At 33.7% G+C, this 19,204-nt stretch overlaps 1 long non-coding RNA gene across 10 annotated transcripts; it reads left to right on the top strand.

Annotated features, from left to right (window-relative positions):
• The first annotated feature begins 4,116 nt into the window (after positions 1–4,116).
• Positions 4,117–11,558, top strand: LOC145613401 (uncharacterized). Of its 10 annotated transcripts, none has more exons than XR_014106945.1 (10): positions 4,117–4,322; positions 4,580–4,663; positions 4,804–4,924; positions 5,725–6,472; positions 6,622–6,680; positions 7,900–8,016; positions 8,200–8,244; positions 8,952–9,074; positions 11,037–11,168; positions 11,274–11,558. It is a non-coding gene; the product is annotated as an uncharacterized LOC145613401 (long non-coding RNA). The 10 variants fall into 10 exon arrangements; XR_014106944.1 differs by having other exon boundaries at positions 7,773–8,016; XR_014106940.1 differs by adding an exon at positions 4,419–4,451 and having other exon boundaries at positions 6,423–6,472; positions 6,622–8,016.
• The last annotated feature ends 7,646 nt before the right edge of the window (positions 11,559–19,204 follow it).

Below are 19,204 nucleotides of genomic sequence, written 5' to 3'. Positions count from 1 at the left end.
GTATGTAATCTCATTGCTTTATTCTTGTAGAAAGCATGCTTATATTGTTTTAATTCCTAGTATCATGTTAGGATGTTATTTATTGCTTTCCAGAATCATGTTTAGGTTGTCTTTTACTTATTTCTAATATCATGTTAGTACCATGTTAGGTTTAAAGCTTTGATCTTTGATGTTTAGTGACATGCTAGGATTTGTTATTAATCTTGTTAGTACTATGCCTAGGGTCTTGCTATTATTATTAAGTTTTATTATGTCTTATCATGATTATGATTATGTTATGATTATTATTTTGATTATTATTATGTTGCTTGATATTTTATATTTATTGTTATTGCTTGATCACGCCTTTTATGCATGTTAAAGGGAATTTGTACTTGAAATCACGCTTAATAAGATAATCAATAATTTGGTTTAGGCTAATATGATTTTAATTCAAGTGATTGCCAATAGTAGCTATATTTGTGCATTAATATTCAACCAACATAGATAAACAGGTTTAGGGTTAATCTAATGTTTGCATGTTAGTAAAAAAAAACGCACATGAATACGAGTAGAATAAAGTGGAGGCCTATTTTATAGGGCGGGTCCTTTCTTTTGTAGATTGGATTCGTACCCTCATCCCCGAACCCTATTTGGTTCAAGACCTTATGGAGTTGACGATCTCATGGATCGTTAAGGGGTGAAACGTTCACCTCGTGATTGGTTTACAAGTTCCTAAAACTTGTTGGCGGCTCTTTTGCTCTCTTTTCCTTCCCTTTTGATGCCACCATACTTTAGTGTATGATCACAGTGGGGTTCACGCTAGGGGTTATAGCGCTTGAAATATTCCCTACAATAAGTCTTACCTTTATATTAAGCAAATTGACAAAGTAAAAAGTGTTACCAACAAGTGTTCCTTTAGGTTAATTTTGTACTAGTGAAAATTAAGTCCTTTATTTAAACACGATAAGTAATTCAAACCATTCAAAATATGATTTAAAAATCAATCATTCGAAATACTTTTTTCAATACCTCCAAACATAATTTATTTCAAAAATCATAATTCAAATCAATTTAATTCAATCACCAATCAAATCATATAAAACATGTTATTCAAACCAATCACTTTCAAAGGTATCTAGCCACCTAACGTACCTTGATCCGTGCTTAGCAAAATCACACAAAAGGAACCTCAAGAATCTTGATGGAACACACCCTACAAATAAATATAACCTTAATCAATATAAGGTTAACAAATAATTAAAAATCCCAACTATATTTACATGAACCTTTTAAATTATTTTCTCATAAACATCATTAAAAATATGATTTTATAAAATTAAAACTACTCATAATAATTTTTATAAATCTCCCATAATAATAATAATAATAATTGAATAAGTGAAGAGAAGAAGAAAAGATAAGAAATCCATGAAAAGAGAAGAATTGGATTTGCGTTGGAAAGAATAGGCAGAATTGGTTGATTCTTGAGCCTAAGCTCAAGGATTTTTTGAGAGGAATAATTTTCTGTGAAACGTCAATACCCAAAACCTGACAAGAAGTTCCCGAAAATTGGCTTCAAAGATAAACGAGATGATTTTTGTAAAATAGAGGAGAAGAAAAGAAGAGAATTGGTGTGAAGAATGTGAGAGGTATGAAGGGGTATTTATAGTCTAGCTCATGCAAGAATTATGGAAAGAGAATGAGGGAAAAATTATGGCAAGTAGGGTCTATGGGATTACTTGGAGATGTAAATAAAAGAAATAAGGAAAGTTCCAATATTTAGGTGATTGTATATAATTAAATATGGAAGGTATGTATGTTTTGAAAAATATTAAGGAAATTAGAATTACTTGGGGAATAATTAAGAAGAATGAATGGCAAGAAAGTATGATGATTATATATTAAAAAGATGGAGAATTAGAATTAAGGAAAATAAGAGATTTCAAGAGATAATAAAAAATACAATTTTACCAAATAAATTCCCCCAAAATAATTCATGAGGGCCGAAAATATTGAGCTTACCACAGCTTAAATTTTCGGATTCCTCTAGATATATTTAAGAAGATTTTCCTCGGTATTTAAGGAATAAAATAAGTGTATAAATAATATAGAATAAATAATTAATTAAATACCAATTATTAATTAATAATTAACCAAGAAAAATCAGATTTTCCATGCATGGAAAATCCGAAAATTCTAGCTAGTTATTAGGTAATTTCGGCCATAATAATTAATTAATAAAAATATTTTTTTTTTTTTTGCTTAATTAAAATATCCGAAATATATATGTAAATAATCCGGTTTTTAAGATAAGATAAATGGATAATAAATCTTATCCAAAATAATAATTAAATTTCAAAATGCTTTTAGCACCAAAATTCAATTATCAATTTGGCTCCAAATTATATATTTACTAAAATACCCTTTTATAGAATAATTCCTAATTAATTAATTAGGAAAATACGTATGAAAATACGGGGTATAACATAAACGCCTGAACATCAGGCGGATATGAGGTAGCATCTTCACCGCAATAAGTACTTGGTGAGAAGGCAGCATAGGCGGTATTCATTTTTTGCCGGCTGTTGATCGAACCTCTAGAGGGGCTGACTCGAGTCTTGACTCGCATAAAGTCAAGCGGCCAAGAAAGTTTAATGTGATTAGTCTTACCTAGGGCTTTATGCTCAGAGGTTTCTCACCCCTCAGCCGCTACATTGCCGCCTGCAGCATTGAGTGGCATGCCACTCTTCGACGCTGGGGAGGCGTCCGGCAATTTCCCAGCGCGCTCAGATCTTTCACTCAGAGCCTTTAGCACAGCCGGTCCTTTACCACCGATTGTGGGTTGATTTGGATCCGCCTTGGCAGAGGAAACTGATTGGGAAAAATCCTTCTTCGATGTCTTAGCGGAGTTTTTGTCAGTTCATTCCCTGGTTGTTTGAACATTTTTGTGATGGAGCATGGAATGGAGAAAGCATGTCAGGCGTCTTGTTGGCATCCACCATGCTTAATGCTTCTTCTGCAAATAACAAGAGAACAGTTAGTTCAATAAAATAATAAAACGGTCAGTGCATCAATAGAGGCGGCAAATTGCCAGATGTGTAGTAAATCTAACTGTAGGGAATATTTCAAGCATTATAACCCCAAGCTTGAACCCCACTATGATCATGCACTAAAGTATGGTGGTGTCCAAAGAGAAAGAAAAGAGAGCAAAAGAGTCGCCAACAAGTTTTAGGAACTTGTAAACCGTTCACGAGGTGAAGGTTACACCCCTTAACGATCCATGAGATCGTCAACTCCATAAGGTCTTAAGCCAAATAGGGTTCGGGGATGAGGAGGGTACGAATCCAATGTACAAAAGAAGGAACTCGCCCTATAAAATAGGCCTCTACTTTATTCTACTCGTATTCATGTGCGCTTTTGACTATAACATTCAAACATTAGGTTAATCCTAAACCTATTTAATCTATGTTGATTGAATATTAATGCACAAATAAATCTGTTATTGGCGATCACTTGAATTAAAATCATATTAACCTAAATCAAAATTATTAATTATCATATTAAGCGTGATTTCAAGTACAAATTCCCTTTAAACATGCATAAAAGGCGTGATCAAGCAATAACAATAATAAATAATATCAAACAACAAAATAACAATAATCATAATAATAATCAAAATCAATAAAGCTTGAATATAATAGGAAGATCCTAGGCATGATACTAACAAGATTAATAACAAATCCTAGCATGTCACTAAACATTAAAGATCAAAGCTTTTAACCTAACATGATACTAACATGCTATTAGAAAATAGTAAAAGGCACCCTAAACATGAAACTAGAAAGCAATTAAAACATCCTAACATGATACTAGGAATATTAAAACAATATAAGCATGCTTTCTACATTGAAATTAAAATAGGGAGTAAACTAATTACTAACTTCGAAGCCTCGTACCTCTTTCTAATAACAAAATACACGCGTTAATAAACTATAATAGGAAGTTAGTAACAGTAACTTGTGGAGTTATTACACTAACACCTCCGAATTAAATGGAATTCCGGAATTGCCCTTTATTCTAATTGGTTGATGCTTGAGTGGTTTGACTAATTGACTGCTTTCTCACCGACTTCCCTTGCCTACTCCCTCAGCTCTCTTTCTTCTCATCTTAGAAAAAAGCTCAGAGTTTTTATGGAAATAAGGAGAGAGAAAGCTAAAGAGAGAAAATATGTCTTCCTTCAACAACAATGGCGATGAGCTCAAAACCACCAATCATCCCTTCGACGATGGTTATGGGAGCTTGTGGAAGATGATTCTTGATGTCGTTTCTCCGATCTTCAGGTATAATTCTACTCCTTTCTTAATATTAAACTACCAACTAAAATAACAAAAACCCCATTTGTAATTCAGTTTTTTTTAAAAAAAAAAATTATACAGGATCATTTCTGGTGGAATTCGATTTAATAGAAGGTTGTGATTTGGGAATTGAGCTATGGGAATTAAGTTATGCAAATTAAGCCAATGGAATAATGTGAAAATTGATGCGTGACAAGCTGAATTAATGTGGTATGATCTAATGACTTCTTCTTTGTTACCAGGTTTCGTGGTGGAGGTGGTATTCTGAATCAATTATACTATGAATCAATTTTTATATCAGTTTTCTCCAACCTAGATCCAATAAGGTACGACCCATTTCCCTGGATTTTTTTTTTGTTCAATACTTCTACTAATTTATGATTAGTGTATATAGTTTATGGTTTGGGTATCTGTTGATTTTATTGTATTTTGTTAATTGCTGGTTTTGATGTTATTAATGTCATAGTTGGCTAGTTTTGAGTGGATCGGCGTAGCACTGTAGCTTGGTTAATTATTGGAACTCTCTCCGGTGACACCACTTCTACCGCCGGCAACGCCGCCGATTTCCGATCCTCCTCAATTTCAAGGTTAGCTCATTATATCACCTAATTTGTAAGTAGTTGAATTTAATTTGCCTTTTTTTTGTTGTTTTAAATAAAAGATTGTTTGTGAAATTGAAATTTATGCACTTTCTTCTTAATTACATGAATTGGTTATGTACATTGTTGAATTTTATACCAATTGGGTATTATAAAGGTTTAATCTTGCTTATATTTTCTTCAAGATGTTGAGTTGTGTGAATTTGTATTAAATTTTGCATTTTGCAAGTAATTGAATGATACCCTTTATTTTTTGCGACCCGGAATTATAGGGTTTGTTTTTATTATGAATTTTATGGTCCGTGTTTCTGTGTATGTGTGTGCCTGTGAATTGTGGTCAATTGCCGGGGTTTTGAATCAATATTGGTTTGTTTTTGAGGATGATACAGCTTATTTCGATTTTGGTTCGGTTCTGGTTTTTACCCCGGTTCATTCGGTGTTGTTTTAGATTTGTTGATGTGTTTTGTGGTTTGTTTGTGTTTGTGGATATATATGCTTGTGAATTGTGGTCAATTGGCCATTGTGAGGGAAGCTGAATAGCTGTTATTTTCGAGGATTATGTAACTGTGTCCTAGAGTCAGTATTAGAATGACCGGGACGTCTTATTGTTTGTTTTGTTATCTTCTGTTTTGTTTTGATTTTTATCTTATGTTATATCTATATGTTTATAGTTTTTGTATTATGAAGTAGATGCTTGTTATTCATGGTCGATTGGTCATTATAGGGAAATTGGAAACTTGTTGGTTTTCGAGGATTATATAGCTTTGTAATCCTTTGGTTTGTAATAGGAGGGTGACAAATAAAGGGAGGAGAAAGGAGGCAGGATTTAGCCATGGATATGGCTATATTTGAAGGATCAGATCTTTTATTAGACATGGAAACGAACGCTTGTAATAAAAAAAGACGGAGGGGTGAATCCTTTGTTCCTGCTCAAGATAATAAAGCTGATGAAGATTATGTTTCATTTTTGGAAGGTTTACAGCAGTTTTGGGAAGCAAAGTTTGTGGAGGATAATTCATGAGAAAAGGAACTTACATCAGGATGTCGGTTTAAAATCAACTCGGAAAAATTTCGGTGTAGAGGATAATTCATGTGATGTATTTCCCAGGAGCTTAGATGCGGCTGAAAATCCTAAATCTGGTTGGAAAAAATCCAAAGCTGGGAATGTCTATTCTGATGGATTCAAGAGGAAAACTCTATGGTTTTGAATGTTATAGAAATTATTGTTAAGTGAGCTATGTGATATAATTTGTAATTATATGATAAGATTTATGATTGATGTTGCAAAAGTGTCTATGCAATTTTAGTTTTGAATTGTTGTAATAATTAGTGTATTTTATAGTTTAAAATTTAGTTGTTATGGGTTTTCTCCAATTTTGTGAGGGTACTCAAAGTAGTAGTATAATGTGATAAAGATAATGTTTGTAGGTCTACTAGGGTGTTTGGATGATGCTAATTTAAGTTTATTTGCTATAATTGAGACAAGATTATTGATTACGGACTTACGGTTGTGGAGGATGAGTTTCCAATCTTCAGGTATAATTATCTCTCTTTTCTTTTTCTTGTTCTAATTGATCCAATTTAATCTCTTCTCTTCAATTAGATTTTACCTTTTATATATGAATGTTGACTGTTTTTCTTTTTTTTTCCTCGTCCCCTGTTTCTCTATTTTCTCTCTAAAATAGGCAGAAGGAGAAGATGGAGCAAGGTTTGGTGGACTTGAGTTTGAGGTGAATATATTGAGGTATTATTGAATATATTGCAAGGTTTTTTAAATTTAATTTTTAGAAAATTTATATAATGTTATTGATGTTTGTTTGTATTTTGTGGAATTGATGGAATTTTACTTTGATTGATTGAGAAATTTGAACCGTGAAATTTGAACTGTTTTTAGTAAATTGGCAAGTGAATTGGTGAGAGTTTTGAGTGGTTATATTACACATTAATGAAGTATTTTGTTGTTAAAGAGTTTTGGGTAATGCTTAAATTAGGGTTTATTTGCATCATTATTGTTTAATTCGGTTTGGAATTTTGTTTATTATTACGTGTTCTTTTGTTAAATCCACTGTAGTAACTTGTGAACTTCCCTCTGTATTGAAGCAGCTTGAGAGGTAATTTGTTGATTCTCCAATGTCGTTATCTCTGATCTCTAAGTATAATTTTGTTTCCTTTCACTTTCGTGTTCTAATTGGTTCAATATTTAGCTCTTTGATTAGATTTTTCCTTTTGTTTGAATGTAGACTGATTTAATTGTTGTTTATTTCTGATTTTTTCCACAATTGGATTTTCTGGGTTTTTTTGCTGAGTGTCAATTTCCTACTCCGTAGAAGCAGCTTCTTGATAAGATCTGTATCCTTCTTATAATCATCTAATATCAATTTGACAATATAGGGTATAGCTTTTGTATCGAACTGTCTATCTATGCCCATATTACTTTACTTCCATAAAAAGAGGAAAGTCTGTTTAATTACCAATAATTAAAGTATTTGCGTAGTAAGTATTGAAGGGTTTAGTTTTTTATGATGTTTATACAGATTTGTGGATTATGGGTTGTTTGTATTTGTATCGTTGATTATTAATTTTGTTGTGATTATGACTAATTTTATAGTTGTAATAGGATGGAGTTAGTGATGCTTGTGTTATTTTAGATTTCTGACTTACATTCAATAGTATTGATAATTAGTGACCTATTTTAAATTTGGTTGAAAATTTGCTATTTAATTTATTACCTTTTGTTCTGCTGAGATAATTGGGGTATTGTTCTAGAAAAAAGGAATACATATGTCAATGAATAAGTGAAATGTTAAAGGTTGAATATATTTGATTATATTTGTAGGATTTTGTATAGGTTGCATGCAAATGGCTTTTAAATCCTTTATGCACAGTTGCTCAAATCTGTCAGCTAGCCCTGATACAACTGAGTTGTAGTTCTCGCTTGCTCGCCCTGCTTTGTTGAGTTTCAGGGGAAAAGAGGAGGAGATCGAGGAGATTGAGAAGATCGAAGATAATCTCAGAGAAGTTCTCAAGCATTCCGCTCAAATGCTTTCTGAACTCCAAACTCCATAAGTATCTTGAACTCAGTGAGTGAGGGACTTCTTGCTTTTATGCAAAATAGTAATGTTACCGGGAACCTAATTCTAATAATTGTGATTCCCGCCTAGACGATTGTCTGGCTAATCAATGTTTTTGAGATCCAATGTATTGATCATTCTTTATAGAGTTGTGGTTGTTGGATTAATGTTAATTTGTTTCCTACTGTGCAGCTTAACGCTGATAAGAGCCCTTTTCAGAGAACATTTGTGAATCAGGTACCTTTTTAATGCCTAGGCAGCTTTTCTGTTTTTGCCTATGTACTTTAGAAGGCTTCTTTTAAGTAATGCTCAAGCGGCTAAGCTTATGAAAAGATGCAAGAAGTAAGGACTAAGGAGCTGTCTACTTAGGGAGACATTTCCTTTTAAGCTTATTCTAGGCATTGATAGTTGAAAATGAATACAAATTTGTCATCCCCACTATGCTAATTACCAATTGTGGCTAGGTGTTACATAGTATGTTTATATACCCTTGTTTTATGAAACTCCTTTATCATATTTACTTATTTATTTCCTATTTTGAAGAAAAGATGAATAGGATAACAAGGTATAGTGCTGAGATTGTTTCCAAAAAAAAAAAAGGTTATAGTGCTGAGACGACCATCCCAAATTTTCACTGGCTAAGCCTATAGCAAAAAGAACCCCATATTTTAACGATTGTGATGTGTATTTGATTAAGAAATCTAATCCTAGAGTAAAAAAGAAAATATTTTATTTCAATTTTATTTAATGTATTTGTGTAATTATCTTATAGAATAAGGACTATCTTCTTTTTTTTTAAAAAAAAAAAAAATAGAATAAGGACTATCCTCATATCAGTGTTAGTTTCCTAAAATTTTCTTGATATGTCTGCTATATGCATGCCTTGAGAGGCTGAGATTCATACCCTATGATTGACTAACATAGATTTCGCGCTTCTGCTATAGGTGAAGTGATGTGCAGAGATGTCAAGAAATTTGAGGTTTTTCAAAGATCAAATCAGCAAAGCTAGCTTGTTAGTTTCTGGTCATCCTGGGATGCAACCTGATGGTCCTGATCTTGAGTTAGAGGTTAACCATATATCTTTAATATAATTTACAATTCCAAAATATCAGTAATGCTAGAAATTGTTAATTGCTGCTTTGTCTTCAACAACATTTCTTAGTTGAATCTTCTGTTATTTTAGCATTATTTGAATTTTTCTTGTCTTAATTAGAAAGATAGGCAAAATGAGGTTAGATGTAATGTTACTTCAATCCTAGATAAGTCATACAATCACACTTGGTTTGGAGATTAAATAAGGACAATTTATTTTTCATGAATTAAATTTTTAGAAATGGGTGTAGACTATAGAAACAAACGAAAGGGATAAAGCACATACTAAGCATTTGGTGGAAAACATTTTCATCATTTGTTTGCACTATATTAGGCTTGCTACCTGAGTTGTGGTTTTATCGTGATAGGTAAGTATATTGATAATAAAAGGCTCAAATTTTGTATGAGCAACATCAACTTTAAATTAAATTAGCAAAAAGAGAGAAACAAGATAATGAAGTGGCAGCTGCACAACAAAGACAACAGCAACAAGGCTCATAGTTTAAGGAAGATACAAAAAATGAATTTAGTTATGCAATTTAATCCAAAATGATCATAGTTTAATAGATAACATTATTCTTTTGTGAAGTAATTTGGTAAATCTGTTTAATTACATTGTAATTTATTTAGTTTATTAATATAGCCTCCATTGTGGATCATTGAGTCCATTCTCGTGTATTGATGTATTTTTCTTTAGAGGGCAAATAATTAGGAGCTAAGTGGCACATGATTTCTTATAAATTGTTTCATGGATGCATTTTTAGAATATACCTTACTATAAAATTGTGATATTTAATTTAATGTCTCAATAATTTTTATGAAGGAATAGGAAGCTGAATGCGAGTGAAGGTTGGTCATGAAAAAGGTTGTGAGTCTATTTTACGAAGACTTAGGGGAACGAAATTTGATATAGTCATAAAGCAGATCAAATCAAAGTAATACACATCATTCAATAGAGTATTAGAGAACTTAAACTACTTGAATGTGTCATATTATTCAACCTACAAACTAAACTTAATCATTTAAAAATCACATGACCTGATGTTAACTTACGGAGTATTATAACTTCAAAACTGATCTAACCCAAATACACAATCATTGTGACATATACTCGTTTTCATGATTACTACAGATCTACCCAGTAGGAATGGGAGGGATACCATTTGTTTTGATGTCAGAGATAGACTTTCTTCTCTTCTTGGTTTCTTCAGTTTCCTAAATTTGTTTCTTAAATTTATTGCAACAAAATACTAATAAGTGGTGTTAATTTCATCACACTATTAGTACTTATATCCAATTGTCCTAGGGATATTGGGTTCTTTATGGTATAAGTGGTTGTGTCTTTCTAGGTTAGTGAATTGTATTGATTGATGAGTGATATTATATGTATGGAAAGGCACTACCGCAACCAATGCTGGAATGTCCAATTTGGAAATTTTGCATTTTTAGTGATGGGGGCAGGTGTGAGGGTGACCTGGTTGATGCTATTTGAGTGTGACCATATATGTTGTTTATGTTTAGTTGATGCTGCTTAATGAATTTGATTCAAATTTAGCATCTTTCCTTAACTATATGTACCCTTTTAAAGAATTTAGAAGAAAGAATGTTAGAGATGAGTCATAGTCTTTGTATTCTCAATGGAATATAGCTAATTTAGCTTTGCCTTATTTGCTATTCAATTGTGTTGCATCTTTAGTGGTGCTCTATTAAGGACATGATATTGAATGTTGTTATATTTGTCTATTTTGGTTGATATATGAATGTGTAAGGTACTGTTGTATTTTTATTTTGACTGAAATCTGTTGCTATGCCTTATAAACATATTGTATGCTGAATTTATTGTAATGTAGCTGGGTGGTTTTGCAGATGCATGCATAAAGTTTGCTTAGATTTTTTTAATTTTTTTGGGTTTAGTGAGCCGTTGATTGTTTATGCAGGTAAGCCATGGTAAGGCATAATAATGTTGTGTGTGCCTAATGCCCGTTTCTAGAAGAACTAACAAACTATGTCAAGACTTTATTCAATCAACCTGCTCGTAAAACTAGAAGAGTGCGTATGTTTACTTGCATGTAAGTGTGATATATTGTGTATGTGATCTGTGTGACTGTGTCTCATTCCTGCTCCCCTTCCAGTGACAGGATTAATAATCAATGTGTTATGTTTGTATTTTTCAGCTCATCAAAAGAAGGTCAAGGTCTGGGGTATCTGCTAATGGAAACAATTGATTGGTTTTGTTTGGTTTTAATAATAAATTATGGGTACTGGATAATTTTTGCCAGAATGTTATTTTTTAAAATGTTTTGCTTTTTTTTTTGGTGAAGATAAGTAGGTAATCCATTTCAGTGTTTTAGTTTAAGATAGCTTTAAAATGTCCTTGAATAGTTTCTTGCATTTGATGTTACTCAAATGGATATTTTGAGAATTTAAGAATAATCATAATTAGTGGCTTTGTTCTTCCATTTGTATGAATGTTAAATATCACGTTATGTATACATTTTCAATTTTATTATGTGCGAACACATTTTTCTATATAGCAACAGGTGAATTGCACCAATAACTTAAATAAAAGCAGCAAAAAAACAAGCTAAATAACCATACAAACCATGTAACTTAAATTTTTTTTAATTGTTCATTGTTTTGTTGGATGAATGTCAACGTGTGTATGCTGAGAACATTATGTAGAAGAGTATCATAATCAAGGGTCATTGTACTACTTTCGGCTTCTTATTGATGTATAAGAGTTCTTACAAGTTATCTCGGTATTCGTTTACTTTTCCTTGGGGCAATTATAAACCGATTGGGTGTTTGATGAAAGCATGTAGTTGCACAGTTGTTACTTTTTCTCAATTACAAGTAGAATAAGGAGTTGAAAACTTATACAAAATTTAGGGTAGGAGTAAGGGATACCCAAATTACCAATAAGAACGTAGAACTGTAGATGAGAGGATAGAGGTTAAAAGACCAAAAAATAACCCATTGAAAAGGGGAAAGAGAGAGAGAGAGAAGAGGGAGGGAGAGAGAGTGACCTATAAGTTATGAGTCCATTTAAAAGGAGCAAAAAGAAAAGAGAGAGAGACGAGTTATGGGAATTAAGGAATAAGGAGATGACATTACTTTTTAAAATAGTCAAAATTACAAAAGATGATTGAAATATCGAGGAAGCTAATGGCAGGGAATATCATTTACCCATAACAGACTATCATTTAGGGGACAAAGGGAATATTAATTAAACAGCGTGATTTTTGTGACGATTAAGCATCCAACTGATTTAAATCACCTTTAGAATAAACTTTTCAACATTATGATTAAAAATCGTGTTACATTTATGAGTAAATGCTTTTTTTAATGTTAATACAATCATAGTTATAGATAACTTTAGAAAGATAGAGGGTAAGAGATAGGAAGGGGAAGAAGGAGTGGGATAGGAAAGAAAGAGAGATATATAGAGAAGAAGATATAGGAGGATAGGGAGAAAAAAAAAAGGGGGGGGGGGATGGGAAAGGAAGAGAGGGGTAAAAAGAAAAAATATAGGGAGCCAGGAATGAAAAGAAATGGAAGTGAGATAGAGAAAAAAGTTGGGAGAGAAAAGAGGTCAAGAGAAACAGAAAGAATGAATAGATAGATAGAAAAGGCAATGTCGAAAGAGAGAGAAAGAGAGAGGGAGGTTGAGAGATGAAGGTGTTAGGAAAGAGAGAGAAGGCAAGGTCGCGAGAGGAGGGGGGAGAGGGGCTAAAAGAGAAAGATGATATGAAAGAGAGAAAAGGTAAAATATTAGAGAAAGAAAAAAGGCAGGCCAGAAGCTAAGAGTAAAAGGCATGTTAGGGGATAGATAAAGAAGGGCTGGGAGAGAAGAGCAAGAGATAGGAAAGAAGATTCAGGAAAATAGAGAGATAGTATAAGAAAGAGAGGTTGGGAAAAAGTGAGTGAGATATTGAGAAAATGAGGGCCAAGACTCAAGAGAGGGATGGGAGAGAGAGAGGGTCTGAAAGAAGGGTGATAAAGAGAAGATGAGAGACATAAAGGGCTCAGGAGAGATAGAAAGAAATATAGATTTTTTTTTTTTTTGGGGGGGGGGGAGGCGGCGACAAAATACACCTTATAGTTTTAAAAGACTATTTTTTCAAATGGAATAAGGACAAGAAGGATTATAATAGAAGAAAGAGAGAGAGAGAAAGACTTTGGGCCAATGAAGGAAGAGATGAGTGAAATTTGAGCAAGTGAACCTATACTTTCAAAGCCATTTAAAATATAAAAAAAAAAAAAAAAAAAAAAAAAAAAAAAAAAAAAAAAAACCAGGAAGATAAAGTCAGAAAGGAGATAAATGTATGTGAGAGAGAGAGAGAGAGAGCAAGAGAAAGAAATTATTAATTAGTACTCTTAAAAGCCATTAAGTACTTATATGAGAAAGAAAACACATTATCATGCATTTCATGTTTATACATACACAACAGTACTCTTAAATACTATTTAATCAATCAACCAAACTAGAATTCAACTTAAATTATTGTTTTAAGCCATTATCGCTCTTTCCAAAAACACAAGAACATCCTATTTATGGTAGTGAGGAAACAAATTTGAAGATAAAAATTAATTACGCGAATATAACTTAGAATTATTATAAACTTATTAATTAAATCATAATAAACTTATATCAAGAATTAATATTGTTATAAACTCTGAAAATTCGATGATTAATCCAAAAATTATGGATATTTGGTTCGAAAAATCGGATATCCAAGATAATCACACTTAATCTATACTTAGTATTTAAAAACTATAACCAAGAAACTAAGAAAGACACATGTCCTCATCCATTCTATTACACTTCTCTAACCATAGTGCCACATGTCATCTTACACTATTAATTTTTTATTGCACCATTTTTTTTAATTCTTTCATTAAGCTTATACTTAATCTTTCATATACACTTCATCTCTTCATCTTCATCTCTCCCCTTTAATTCAACCTTTTCCTATTCTCTCTTTAATTTTAGCCCTTCCACCTTCTATTTAAGCCTCTTTTTCGATTAAAGTTCCATAATTTTAATTTCTTTAATCATGTTTCCGATTACATATTATATCCTATAATGACAAACTGATATTTCTTCACTGATCTCTCAATACAATTTTATATGAATAACCCGTGCATTGCACGGGCCAGAAGGCTAGTTAACATTAACAATACATCAATTTTTTTTTACAAAACATTAAATTAAGCTCCCCTAATCAGCATGTTAATAACACCCCAAACTACGAAACATGATCACAATCACGAAACTTACATATCTTAGCGTCGGGGGGGCACGCGCGTAGCGCTTGCTCCAACGACTAGTTAAATTAAATAATCAAAAGAAAGAGTTGTAAAGTTTAGACTGGATTTGGGACCAAACCCTCAGAAAAGTATAAACCTTTCACGTCTAGGGCGAAGGCAACTTCGAACTTGGCTAGGTGTTTTCAGATTTTGTGTATCCGGAATTGTGTTTGTAAAAAGCTAGTTTAGAAAGAGAAAGAAAGCATAAATTGCTCAAGAGAGAATAGAGAGAATTAGGTGATTGTGAATGAATAAAAACGGAGGTTCAGGACCCTATTTATAATAAAAAAATAGTCCGAAAATAGGTAGAATTTGATAAGGAATAAAACTACAAGATGTCGCCGCAAAATCACTCTGTAGCTTAGCGACAGGGTCTGTCGCGTGGCGACACAGGCCCGTCGTTTGGCGACAGCCTGGTTTTCACACAATTTCCACGCGGAGTCTAATTTTTAATCAAATTTGATCTATGGAATCCGTACAGAAGCTAAAATCATATTTCTAAAAATATAATATTTAATTCCAAATAAAACTCATCAAAATATAATTATTAATTCTAACTATATTAGGATTTAAAAGAACCTTCTAGAGAATTCTAGAAGATTATAATTAATCCTAGTTGTAGACACCAAATTGTGTCTCCCCAAAACCAAACCCAGTGATGAATACCTTTCGCGTCGAACCATAATCGAATAAGGTGAATGTGTGAAAAGGCAAGTGATGCGGTTAGTTTTTATTAAAATCCTTCTTTCTGTTTTCGAAAACCAATTCTATTTTATAAAAACGTCCATTTCAGTTTATTTTGGTCCATGATAAGGGTCCAATAATGGTGTAGTTGGATGGGGCTTGAAAAGATCTTTCCAACGATATATTATAAGCCCAATTCCGATGAATAATGAGGAAGTTATGGCCAAAATACTAAACTGGGCCCAAACCGGATTTTACCTACGACCCAATGATCATGAGGAGGGTCCAAAGGTTTAATCCTATTCCTAAACTAATTAGGATTGATTAGAATCTTCTATAAGTTTCTAAAATATCTTAATTATCCTTTTTTGAAAAGATAAGATCAAGGAATTTGAATTTAAATAAAACTTTCCTTCTTTAAAACTTTCCTAATTCTATTCGGATTTAAAGATGTTCAAAGATAGTCAGATATTATTTTCGTGCCTCATATATTTCATCCAAATTTTATATGATTGGATAGATCTTGAAATTATCTTTCCAATGATATATTATAATATTAATTCCGAGCTATAACGAAAAAGATATTAAAGATATACGAAACTCTATACAAAGCTGACACCCTTCCACTATTTCGTCCAGATCTTTTTATCTACAAAAGATTTTAATCTGATTCCAATTGAATTTGAAAGTAGACTTCAAGAGCTTTCCAACGACATATTATATGACTTATTTGGAATTCTAGATCAAAAGATATGATAAAAACAAAATCCGCAAAAACTGTCTCTGTCGCCAAATGACAGTTTTGTCGCCTCGCGACAGACTCTGTCGCCTGGCGACAGGATAAATTTCTGGCGACAAGGTCGGTTTGTTAGCGACAGAGTGGAGTTTTATTCCTTATCAAATTCTATGATTTTCCGGACTGTTTCCTTATAAATAGGGTCTCGAACCTCTGTTTTTAATCATCAATTCTCCCAATAAATTCTCATCAACTTTCATCAACTCTCATCATCAATTCTCTCTATCAACTCTCATCAAGAATTACTTAATTCTTATTTTTCTCTCTCTTTCTAAACTACCTTTTTTACAAAACACAATATTCCGCATTCACAAGACTTAGAATCTCTTAGCCAAGTTCGAAGTTACCTTCGCGCTAGACGTGCAAGGGTTGATAATTTCTGAGGGTTTGGTCCAAAACTAGTCAAAACTTTATTTAATTTAATTCTTTAATTCTTTAATAATTCTTTATTATTTTCATTGAAGTTTACTAACTTGTGTATTTTGTTATTAGAAAGAGGTACGAGGCTTCAAAGTATGTAATCTTATTACTCTCTTTCAATGTAGAAAGCATGCTTATTATTGTTTAATATTCCTAGTATCATGTTAGGATGTTTTACGATTCCTAGTATCATGTTATGATGTTATTTTATGCTTTCTAGTATCATGTTTAGGATGCCTTTACTCTTTCTAATATCATGTTAGTACCATGTTAGGTTTAAAGCTTTGATCTTTATTGCTTAGTGACATGCTAGGATTTGTTATTAATCTTGTTAGTATCATGCCTAGGATCTTGCTATTATTATTGAGCTTTATTATGCCTTATCATGTTATTATCATCATTATTGTTATTGATTTATTATTATGTTGCTTGATATATTTTATTGTTATTGCTTGATCACACCTTTTATGCTTGTTTAAAGGGAATTTGTACTTGAAATCACGCTTAATAAGATAATTAATAATTTGGTTTAGGCTAATTTGATTTTAATTCAAGTGATCGCCAATAATAGTCTTATTTGTGCATTAATTTCAACCAACATAGATAAACAGGGTAGGTTCAATATAATGTTTGTATGTTATTCGAAAAGCGCACATGAATACGAGCAGAACAAAGTAGAGGCCTATTTTATAGGGTGGGTCCTTTCTTTTGTAGATTGGATTCGTACCCTCATCCCCGGACCCTGTTTGGTTCAAGACCTTATGGAGTAGTTGATGGTCCTTTTGGATTGTCTTTTGGGTTTACAAGTTCCTAAAACTTTTTGGCGACTCTTTTTGCTCTTTTTCTTTCCCTTTGGAACGCCACCGTACTTTAGTGTATGATCACAGTGGGGTTCAAGTTTGGGGTTATCATAATGCTTGAAATATTCCCTACACTAGTAAATTTAGGAATAATAATTAACATTGGGCCCTCCTCTAGATAATTGGGCTTTCCTCTAGATCATAGGGCTGCATGTAAGGATCAAACCGGACCCAGTTTAGTATTTTGGCCATAACTTCAACATTATTCATCGGAATTGGGCTTATAATATATCGTTGGAAAGCTCTTTGCAAGCCCCATCCAACTACACTATTATTAGACCATTATCATGGACCAAACTAAACTGGGTTGCCTATTTTCATAAAATAGACTTGTTTTCGAAAACAGAACGAAAGAATTTTAATAAAAACAAACCGCAACACTTGACTTTTCACACTTTCACCTCATTTGATTATGGTTCGACGCAAAAGGTATTCATCACTAGGTTTGGTTTTGGGGAGACACAAATGGGTTTCTACACTAACCTTTGAAAACATAGTGCTAAGACCACAGGCGGAAAGTAACGCCTAATCCTTCAGGAAGTCCGGATGGGGTACCCAGTTCTTGGGTACAATTATTTGAGTCCCATCATCCAAGGGCTCAGTTGTGGTTTCAAAAAACTTGGGCTTCATTATTTGTTATCAAGCCCTAGACGTGATGCGAGGGAGGGCGCATTTCTTCCCAAGCAAGGCCGGCTCCTTATTATACTGGCGCAGAAACCGGTTGTGTCCCAACCTGGACAAGGAGATCAAGTAGAACTTCTCCTTCCAGCTGGTCCACTTGGATGGTTTGTCCAATGGCATCAAATATTGCGGATGGGTGGTCAGAGTGCACCATGCCCCATACCCGCCTGACACACGGCTTATATAGTGCACGTGAGAAAAAGCTTCAAAACTTAGCTCTATGTTTTGAAACTCGCAGGCAACGATATAACTTGGGATATTAATCCATGAATTTGGGGTGAGTTGCCAAACTCACAAGTGACGATGTAACTTAGGATATTAATCCATGAAGTGAAGACCGGCTCTAATCACGGCCTCATATCAGCCGAAACAGTTTTTGACATTCAATGTCATCCTTCTAGGCTATCGTCGCCTCCACAGGCGGAACCTCTATTTGCCAACCTTCCCCTATAGGGTGTGCATCTTTAAAAGCTTGAAAGCTACCCTCCAAGGTAGAAATGTCCCTAGGGAGCATGCCCATCTATAAAGGTTCTGGCATGGCTAGCCCCCTAGGCGGTTGTTAATCGTCAGCGCAACATCTTCTTGATCAAAAGCCCGACGCTTCTGACCTGGATCGTTCGACGGCCTCTTCACCGCCTGACTCTTCATCTAAGCCTTGGGAAGAGGCATCTTCCTCGCCGCCTAACTTGATTTTCAATCACTTGGAGCGGAAGGGGCGCCACCCGGAGGAGAACCTGCTTGCTCCTCTAATCCCTCGTACTTCCCATCCGGAGTAACTTCATTGGCGGGCACTTCCTAAGCATGCCGCTTCTTTGGCTTTGTAGCCGTTTGCTTGACCCTAGCCATTGTGTCCTACATAGGCAAAAAGATGGAGGAATTCGAGGATGAGCAAAGCAGGCCTAAATATCCAGATAAGGAACCCTCAGTTCGAGACTCAGCCGTACCAAGAGATCGGCTGAATGACCTAGGCAGTGCCGTGTGTGTCGATGAAGAGTCCATTTTTAATTTGGAAGTCTATATACACAAATGGAAAAAGCATAAAATCGTGAAGAGGGTAGAGGCGGTTACCTTTAGCTAAACTCTGAAAATCTGAAATCAGCCTTAGACGGTGACCAGTTGTGTTACCCTATAACGTAGACGAAAACTCGAAAAATCAGCAACGGGTGGGGGCAAAGTCTCTTTATAGGAATCTCTCTCTTTCTCTCTCTAAGAATTGCAAACAAGTCGGTTAAGTAAGGAGAAAGAGAGGGGTAAATCCCTATTTATATAGAGAGGGTTTTAACGGGGGGATGTTGTCACACCCCAGAAGGTGAACATTTATTTTTATTGTTCACCACTCACAGGGAGGCGTGTG

This window comes from Chenopodium album, chromosome 25, assembly GCF_948465745.1.
Source record: "Chenopodium album chromosome 25, dcCheAlbu1.1, whole genome shotgun sequence".
Taxonomy (NCBI): Eukaryota; Viridiplantae; Streptophyta; class Magnoliopsida; order Caryophyllales; family Amaranthaceae; genus Chenopodium; species Chenopodium album.
The sequence above is the reverse complement of the archived record's forward strand: the minus strand, read 5'-3'. Positions and strand labels throughout refer to the sequence as shown.